The 10,082-nt window shown below is 45.8% G+C and overlaps 1 pseudogene; it reads right to left on the reverse strand.

The window, feature by feature from the left end:
- Window positions 1-1,113: 1,113 nt before the first annotated feature.
- Window positions 1,114-6,725, reverse strand: LOC131530116 (uncharacterized; annotated as a pseudogene).
- Window positions 6,726-10,082: the final 3,357 nt, after the last annotated feature.

Raw genomic sequence — 10,082 nt, forward strand, 5'->3', positions numbered from 1 at the left:
CAGATGTCTGTTGTTCCATTGGATGTCTACAGCGCAGACGATCTTGGAGGTGGCCATGGTTGTCGACCAGGGCCTGAGAGGGATGCGGCTGTGTTTAGCAACATGTGGTAGACTTTGGTGTCGTTGCTTCAATATTCTAAATAGCTTCAGGCTAATGGCTGAATTTTCTGCCCACAGGGCTAGTGTCGCATCTGGCACTGACGTGCCGTGGACATCTATTGCCGTCATGATTTGAAGGGGGCCTGCGTTTGGTTCAGGCTCCTGCAGTGAGCAGAGGAGAGGGTCCTGGTCCTTGCTGCTTGAGCTTGGTTCAGGCCTTGGTTCTGATACTGCACCATCATTCCGTGAATTGGGGGCGGTGTCTGTGACTTGGCACTGCGACTCGTTGGAGTCTAACGACTGGCACGGCAGAGGTTCGCGGACTTGTGTCCACATCTTTAGATACTTGAAGTCTATTAGAGGTTCAAAACGATTAAGCAGATCTTTCCCAATGAGGAATGGGTATGTTTTGAGTGGGGAGACATATATTGGATGAATAAGATCCATTGATCCCACTGTCAGGTGGATTGGAGCCACATGTTTCAGTCGTAGGCCCGTGTGGGAATACGCTTGGAGGTTCAGCTCACACCTTTGGAGTTTGAGGGTTCTGTTAGTCCTCTTTGCTCCTTCTTGGACTTCCTCGAGGAGTTCGGCAGACATTAGAGGAATGTCGGCCCCCGTGTCCAGAAGGGCTTCGACCCTGATGTGTCGTTCGATGATGATGGATAGGTAAAACTTTCTTGCTATACCTTTCTCAATGAGATCGCCTAGGAGTTGAGGGACTGGAGTTTGGGAGGAAATTGTTAGGATGTCAGAACTGATGGGGTGTTCGTCGGAGGAGTGGCAGACAACCAAGACAGCACTTTCAGGAACGTGATGGGATTCATCAGCAGGTGTTTGTTGGACGATGCTGTGATCTAGAGGATTGAGTGTTGAGTTAGTGTCTAACTCTGCTGCTAGGCTTTCACGTGGGATTTCGTGTCCACCTGAAGTTAGGGTAGTTACGGTTCTCTGAGAGTGAGGTGAGGGAGTGCTGTTTTCTGTGCCTGGTTGGGTCAGCTGGTCACTGCCTTCTCTTCCGGCCGCTAGTCAGGCTGAATCTGGTTTCTCTTTCTTTTCCCACTTCCGATCCTCCTCCTCTCGTTGGAAGAACTCTTTCATCATCATTTTCATCAGCTCTTGTGAGTCGAAACACGGTGGTGTCTTTTGTTCTTGTGTGGATTCAGTTTGAGCTCGGTCAACTCCAGGGTGAGTTTGTCGTTTTCCCTTGGAGTTTCCGTTGGATTCCCATGAGCTTTTTCCTCTTGAGTTTCCAAATGAGCTTGGCTGGTTCCACGATCTCTCCCATTGATTCTCCTGAGGCCTTGATTGGTCCCATGACTTCTCCCAGTTCCGTCCAGGTGAGCGTTGACGTCCACGAGGTCCATCCCAGCGTTCATACCTCTGTTTAGATCGGGTACCAGCGTGGGAGTCTTGTTCTTTGTTGGACAAGGGTGCATTCCACTCTCTGGGTGGCGGCTTGGCAGAGTCGTGGCGTTGGGTGCCCTCTAGAGCCAGCCCTTGACTTTGAGTGTTGAAGTCAAGAACTGCTGGAGTTTTGGAGCCCTTTTCTGAGGCCATCTTTTGTTTGCCGTAGGCCTTCTGCGCCAAGTCTCGCAACTGCTGAGCATTTATTGTTCGTGGACATGCGAGAACGCCAAGACGGTGGCTTACTCCGGGATGGAGGTTTCTCAGGAAGAGAGTTTTGAAGTTCAAATCATCTTCCATGTCAGGTTCATTGCGAGTTCCGAAGTATGCTCGTCTGAGTCGGCTGTAGTAGGCTTGAGGAGGTTCGTGACGTCCTTGTCTTGTCTCCAGGGCAGCCACTAAGCCTTGTTCGGAGTCAGGGTCGGAAAACTAAGCTTTAATGAGGGCTTCTCGGAGCAGTTGGTAATCAGTCTTTGTATGAGCAGGCTGCTTCCAAGGATCCAAGATGGCGGCGCGATCAGACGCAGCGGCTGCTCCAGGTCCCAAAGACGGTGCTTTTTTGTCTTTTAATGTCGTCTGTTCGTCTCCAAATAGTGTAAATTTACCGCTAGTTCATAAGGAAATCACTCCTAAACTCAAATATGTTCGCCAAAGACTTTTGGATATCGGCAACGCATACAAAGACCAACTCTCGCCGGCGGCTACTGAAAAGCTACGAGGCCTCTGTTTACTGCTGAAGCCGGACCTCGAGACCGCGGCCTCGCCTACTGTCGCTACCCACACAAGGCGGCGTCGCAAGCGGTGTGAGAGAGGACGGAAGCGCGGTAAGCGCGGAGGACTTAATTCAACTCAGTCGATCTACACAGCATGAGACAAGGGATTGTTGTGTGTTTGTTTTCACTGAAACATGGCTGAACGACAACATCCCGGACTCCGCCATTCAGCTGCACGGACTAACTTGCTACCGCGCGGACAGAGATTCATCACTGTCTGGTAAGACTCGCGGCGGTGGCTTGTGTGTCGTCAACAAAGAATGGTGTAACAATGCTGGGGTAGTGACAAAACACTGTTCATCGCTGGTGGAGTTTATGTTTGTGAAGTGTCGACCGTTCTATCTGCCGCGGAGTTCACGGCCATTGTTATTGTCGCGGTATACATCCCACCGTGCAAGAACGCAAAGGACGCGCTTCGCGAGCTGTACAGCGCTATCAGCGAACAACAAACAAATAACCCCGACGGCTTTTTCATCATAGCCGGTGACTTCAACCACGCAAACCTAGGGGAAATAACACACTGGACTTTGTTTACACAACAGTTAAGAGCGCATACAAAGCTGAACCCCGCCCCCACCTCGGGTACTCAGACCACATCTCTGTTATGCTAATCCCAGCATACAGACCACTTCTGAAACTGGCCAAACCGGTTCACAAACAGATCAAGGTATGGCCAGACAATGCCACCTCAGCACTGCAGGACTGCTTCCAGGACACAGACTGGAACATGTTTAAAGAGGCGGCCACCTACAACAACCACACAGACCTGCAGGAGTACACTGAAACTGTGACTGCTTACATCCAAAAGTGCACTGATGATGTGACAGTCACCAAGACCATCACCACACGCGCCAACCAGAAGCCATGGATGACAGCAGAGGTTTGTGGGCTGCTAAAGACCAGAGATGAAGCATTCAGATCAGGAGATAAAGCAGCCCTCAAAACAGCAAGAGCTAATCTGTCCCGCAGCATCAAAAATGCAAAACGGTCATATGCTCAAAAAATCAACAATCACTTCACAGACAGCAGTGACACACGGAGCCTGTGGCAAGCTATTCAGACCATCACAGACTACAAGCCCCCGCCACAGGCCTGTGATGATGACACATCCCTCCCAGATACACTCAACCACTTTTACTCACGGTTTGAAATGCAGAATGACACACCTGCACAAAACTGCCCACACCTCCCAACGACCAGGCGCTCTGTCTGTCTCCAGCCGGCGTAAGGAAGTCCCTATCTAGGATCAACCCACGCAAGGCTGCGGGTCCCAACAACATACCTGGCCATGTACTGAAAGACTGTGCTGCACAGCTGACAGATGTCCTAACAGATATCTTCAACACCTCGCTGAGCCAGGCAGTCGTCCCCACATGTCTCAAATCCACAACAATCATACCGGTACCAAAGAAATCACCTGTGTCCTGTCTAAATGACTACCGTCCCATAGCACTGACTCCAATCATAATGAAGTGCTTTGAGAGGTTAGTCATGCACAACATCAAAACCAGCCTCCCCAACACACTTGATCCGCTCCAGTTTGCATACCGTCCGAACCGCTCTACGGACGATGCAATTTCCTCCACTCTCCACCTGGCTCTTACCCACCTAGAAAATAAAGACTCCTACGTTAGAATGCTGTTCATTGACTTCAGCTCAGCATTCAACACAATAATCCCACAACAGCTCATAAATAAACTCAACCTGCTGGGCCTTAACAATTCCCTCTGCAATTGGATCCTGGACTTTCTAACCGAAGACCTCAGTCAGTCCGTGTCGGCCACAACACCTCGAGCACTACCACACTGAACACAGGTGCCCCACAAGGCTGTGTGCTCAGCCCGCTGCTCTTCACGCTGCTGACCCACGACTGCACTGCCAAGTCCAGCTCCAACCACATCATCAAGTTTGCTGATGACACAACAGTGGTAGGCCTCATCAGCAACAACGATGAAACGCACTACAGAGAGGAAGTGGCACAGCTGGCTGAATGGTGTGGCACTAACAACCTGTCCCTCAATGTGAGTAAGACAAAGGAGGTTGTGATGGACTTCAGAAGAAACTCCAGTGATCACCCCCACTGACCATCGACAGCTCGCCTGTGGAGAGTCAGCAGCACTAAATTCCTGGGGTGCACATCACAGAGGATCTCACCTGGTCCACCAACACCATGTCACTCTCCAAGAAGGCACAACAGCGCCTACACTTCCTCCGCCGGCTGAAAAGAGCAAGTCTCCCTCCACCCATCCTCACCACTTTCTACAGGGCACCATTGAGAGTGTGCTGACCAGCTGCATCACTGTCTGGTACGGAACTGTACTGCAGCAGACTGCAAGACCCTACAACGGACAGTGAACACCGCTGCAAGGATCATCGGTGCCCCTCTCCCTCCATCCTGGATATTTTCCTCACACGATGCTCCAGCAAAGCCAATAGTATCGTGAAGGACTCCACACACCCTCCCACAGTCTCTTCCAGCTCCTACCATCAGGAAGACGGTGCCGGAGCATCAGAGCCCGCTCTGCCAGACTGCTCAACAGCTTTTTCCCCAGGCTGTGAGAGCCCTGAACTCAAATCACCCCGCCTCTCTGAACCCCCATACAAACCCCTACCTCCTGTAACATGTAACGTGCAATTCAAGTGTGCTACACACAGGTGAGTGGGCCTGTACAAACCACCTGTAGTAGCACACTCCTCCTCTATGCGCACTAGTCACTTTTCACACACACTGCTGTGTGTACACAAATCCCACAAAAGAACTCCGTAATATATGTATGTTTACATGCTCATGCACTACAAATCATCCTGCACTGTTCCCCAGCCAGCTGCTTGAACTCAATGTTTCTCCTTGCACATGTACAGTACTTATCTGAAGCATTCGTATAGTTTGTATAGTTTGTATTTTTTAGTTTGTATAGGTACTTTTTTATAGATAGTATATTTATATTTATAGTCAAAATCTATCAGTAGGATAGTTGTGTATAGGTTTATATTGTCTTACTCCATTGTTGTATGCCTGTATTTATGTAGCACCGTGGTCCTGTGAGGCACGACATTTCGTTCCACTGTATGCCCCCGCATGTAGCGGAATGACAATAAAGCTCAACTTGACTTGACTTGACTTGCTTGTCCAGGAAGCAGCGAACTTCAGGACTGGATGTCGTTCGGAGTAAATAGAGTCTATCTTTGTCCGTAACGTTAGGTCGCATTTCCAGATGGAAATCGATATCTTGGAGGTAAGCTTGGACATTTTGGCTATTTGGCACGCTGGGGGTGAACTTGCCAATGTTCCTGGCGAGCTTGTCGAGGTCTTTCAGGTCCAAGCCATGCGACGATCTGCGGCTGGTTGCGGCAGGTTCTTTTGGCTTTGCCGTGACGTGAAGTTCTTCAGAGGGAGCTGGTGAATGCTTCAACACCACCCCCTCCACCTTTTGCTCATGTGTCAGTCCAGGAACAGGTGACCCGGTCCTGCTCGGCAGGGGTGAGGTCGGTGCGCGTCGTATCCTCGACGGCTCACGGCGCAGTTCGTAAGCGTGCTTGAGTTCCTCTTGGAAACTATCAGATTCCTCTCTGAGGTCGTCGAGCTGTCGCATTAAGCGGCTGATCTCGTTTCTTGACTCATCCAGGTGAGTTTCAAGGGCTTTGATTCTGCTGTTTTTATCCCTGAAGTCAGCCCTTGCCTTTTCCAGTAGCTGTTCTGCATACTGTAGCTTGTTCGAACGATCAACGTAGTCTGCCTTGACCTGTTCCATTTCCTGGGTGTTAGCTACTAGGGTTTCTTTTAGCTTATTGATCTCCTCCTCAGCGCCTTGTTCCACCTCATCAGGCCTTTCCCGTCATTCCTGAGCTTCCAGTTCCAGCTGCTCGATGCGTCGTTGTGCGCGTGTTAACTCCTGCTGGAGCTGTGCAGCGTGCTTGTCGCTCAACTTGAGGGTGGCGATGAGTGTGTGACTTAAGGAGCCGGTGATCTTGGCTAATTCTTTGTGAGTGTAGCTTTGACTTGGGTCTTGTACCATGAGGCTTGTTATGTTGTTGTCCAGCTGGTCCTGTGTCTGATGTTTGAGTGTTTCAGCAGCCTTAGGGAGGAGGCTGTCTGTTGCCACACTGAGCCATGTTTCCAGATCTTCCCAGTGGCCAACATGTTCTGTGGTGCGAGACATATTTTGGCGGAATGAGGGGGATCTCGAACTGTGACTGACACAGACCTTGAAGAGAAAAACAAAACAAAACAAACAAAGCCAAAAGGGGTGTAAGAGTGCAATGTAAAGTGTGTGCTAATGTTGAGTGTGGCTCTCTGTGACTGTGGTCCTCTGGGGGCGTGCTTCTAATTTGTAGCCTCTGTGGGGGAAAATTGAACACACACACGCAGGTCACACAGCTGAAGAACAGAGAAAGGAAAGAAGAACACCAACAGAGCAAGGAACAGGGTAATACTTGGATGCTTCCCTTTTTCCTGTAAGGGAAAGTCAAAACAAAAATAAACAAAATAAAATACTCCTTTCTGGTGTCAGATTTTTCTCTTGTTTTTTTTTTTTTAAGTCTGAGTTAGAAGGGTGCTTCTAGTCAGAGGATTGTAAATGGGGATTTTTATTTTTTTTGCTATTAATTTTCTCCGGGTGAAGGAAAACAATAGCAATGACAGTACTGGTCCCTTAATGGCAAATTGACATCACAACGCTAGTTTGAGTGTCCTTCGTGCATGCTTAAGGTTTTCGACGTTTACCGTCTAGGTGATCTGTTTAGCCTGGCAGGGTAAGATTTCACAGAGGGGACATTAAATGGAAAACAGTTTTGAAATGTCGTCTCAAGTTCCACAAATACCTGTCCAAGGGTTAAGGTCCTCTGTTTGTGACAATCTCACAGGCACAATCTCTGCAAACAGTAGCAATAATCACATTAGAAGATAGCAGCAAGGAGACCAGAGAAGAGGAGAAAGATTGAGGAGTTGCTCCCAATTTTAGGATTAGTAACAAGGGTGTCGGCGGGGTGGCGCTGTTGGATTGATACACTTAGGGGGTTGGTTTCGCTGTTTTAATAGGCTCAAACCAACTGTCCTAAGTTTTGAGGAAACTCTAATTTCCTTTTGGGGTTTTGCCTAATTGGGAGGTTAAGGCTATTAGGTCCTAGGTTTGATGAGAAGTTAAATTGTCCAGGGAATCCCACAGCCGGTTCCTAGCATTCACTGAGGTCATTAAAAATTCATAAGACCAACTTATAATTCATTAAATTATAAAAGCACTTATAATTATGTTAATCAGTCTATGTGGAAGCAGGAACTGAAATTATTTAATGAAATGAAATTAAACTTTCAAATTTGTGATTAATTATGAAATTAAATTACCAATCTTGAATTGAATTTGGATCCCTATAACAAGTTACTAATTCCTCCTTGTGTCATGAAGGTCGCAAGAACAAATTAATCTGTACCATCCTAATTACTTCGAAAGAAAATTAAAAATTTTCAGGCCAGAAAATTAAACACTTTGATAGTCAATGATTAAAATCTTAATGTTATTGTCAAATTATCAAAGCCCCCACGATTAACTTAATCCGTGGCTACGTTGCTAGGTGGGAACAGGAGCTGAAATTACTTAATGAAATGAAACTAATTTCAAATTTGTAATTAATTCTGACATTCAATTAACAATTTCAAATGTTTGACAATAGCAACGCATCAACTGATGTCGTTAAAATCATAGGGACAGTTAATAATTTATTTAATCACTGTATTATCAAAGTAATGAGGCCAAAACCCAGAATCAATTCCTAATAAAACCAGTTATTAAACTGATACCCTCTTAAAACCCTTACACAAATGCTTATTAAACCACAGGTGAGATCGCTAACTAATTTCCTATGATAATTAGCCGCAGTGTACCGTAATGGTTTATTTAAGTTTGTATTTGTTAAAGTTATTTTAAATGGGAGGTGAGCGAAAAAAGATAGGAAAGTAAAAGAGAGATAGGAATGATATGCAAATCTTAGTGTGAGTTAGTTCAGAATGGGTAATCGCATCAATACTTCAAAACACACTGCAAAACACTGCATTGACATCCGCAAGCTATGCTACGTGCTAATAGCTCACCTTCAATGCTACCAGTTTGGCCTATGCTTCAATGCAAACTCATTAGCTAGCTTTTAGCTATGCTATTGTTTACAAAAACTCCAAAATGGCGCTGGAGCGGAGCCCACGCACTGAAAGTTTTCCTGAAAAGAGCCTTGGAGGACTTCCGGCCAAGGCTGTCAGTAACACGCCCACTCTGGCCAGTGAGTTTCAAGCTAGACTTGTCTACTCACGTGAGCTAGCTCTGTTCTGAACCACCAAAAGCACTATGAGTTTCTTGTCTCTGTATAGCGCTGAATAATCTCAACTCATTTAGAGCGAGATAAATTAATCCACAGATTAATTATTATGACCCTTTTGAGCCCAAAGCTGTGGGTGCCTCTCACACTTGGAAAAACCACAAGCACTATTTTTAGATTTTTCTATCTTTATAGCGCTGGCTAATCTCACTCCTTCGAATGAGGTAAATTAATATACAGATTTACTGCAATTAATACAAATCGCTATCGAGGCCACGGCGGACCTTGTAACATTACTTCTGATCTGTTTTCACAGACAGAACACAGTGGATTTTTTTAATCACACAATTTTCATTTCTTGATCAAGATCAATAATTCTCCCACAGAACGCGTTTGGCCACTCCTTCTGAGTGTCGCGTCTTCCATTCACTGTTTCCGTGAATCAAAGTGGCCGAGACTATTAATTAGCTAGATTAATTGTCATCAAAACCAGGGAGACATAGTTCAATCGAAAATGGGACACGCACTTGTCAATTAAAGCTATGAAAGGCCTTATGACAGAATAACAAGGAACATGCTTGTTTTCCCATCCTATCCTATCTTTTGTCTCAGCAGACAAATTAATTACTGCAGTTAATTTTCCTTTTAAACAACTAAAGTTGCTATTCCATTCAAACGCCTTGTGTCTTGTACCACAACTAAGCATATACACTACCACACAAGCAAACAAACACACGATGTCTCTCTGTATCTTCACTATTTCTTCCGGTTAAAAACAGGCCAGATACAGCAATATTTCTGGTGTTATGAATTTTCAAATCAAACTAATGCCAGCTTATATTCACTCCACCATTATATGTAAGGTTTTATCCTTCATTTATAAATTTTATCTTTAGGGAACCAAATCGTAGAAATTCGGTTTTGATCTGATTAACTGATATTAATCAGAATTGTATAATGTATACCTTATTAACGACTCGACCAGCGAGTATTAATACAGTATATTTTAGCAATTCGGCTTATTGTTGATAATAATACAGAATTGATTGGGAAATTTTGCTTGAGCAACAGGTAACACGATCTATGGCAAATAATTTAAGATTTGAAAATCACGGCACCAGACTTATTCATTAAAAATGAATCGAGAGTTTATTTACTATTCTAGGGTACAATACACAACAAAACACATACACACACATACATACGTTATGGCAAGATAAAAGCAGTTTGAAGAAAGTTAAGCTATTCTCTTTTCCTGAGAATAAAGACGACCTAGGGACATCACAAACAGAAGACTCGACTTCTCGTTATCTTTTAAAGATTCATTCAATTCAACCCAGCGAATTAAGATTTGTTTGTTTTACTTGCTTTGAGTTGAAGTTGAAGGCTGTTCTTCTTGAGGGGGTTGCTGGAGGGAAGTCCTCGACTTTCGTGCCGTGTTGTTGTCGCGTGACGTCACTCGGGATTCCTCCTTTTGGATTTGATGGCTTCCTGGCAGCG

Source organism: Onychostoma macrolepis, chromosome 22 (assembly GCF_012432095.1).
Source record: "Onychostoma macrolepis isolate SWU-2019 chromosome 22, ASM1243209v1, whole genome shotgun sequence".
NCBI classification, from domain to species: domain Eukaryota; kingdom Metazoa; phylum Chordata; class Actinopteri; order Cypriniformes; family Cyprinidae; genus Onychostoma; species Onychostoma macrolepis.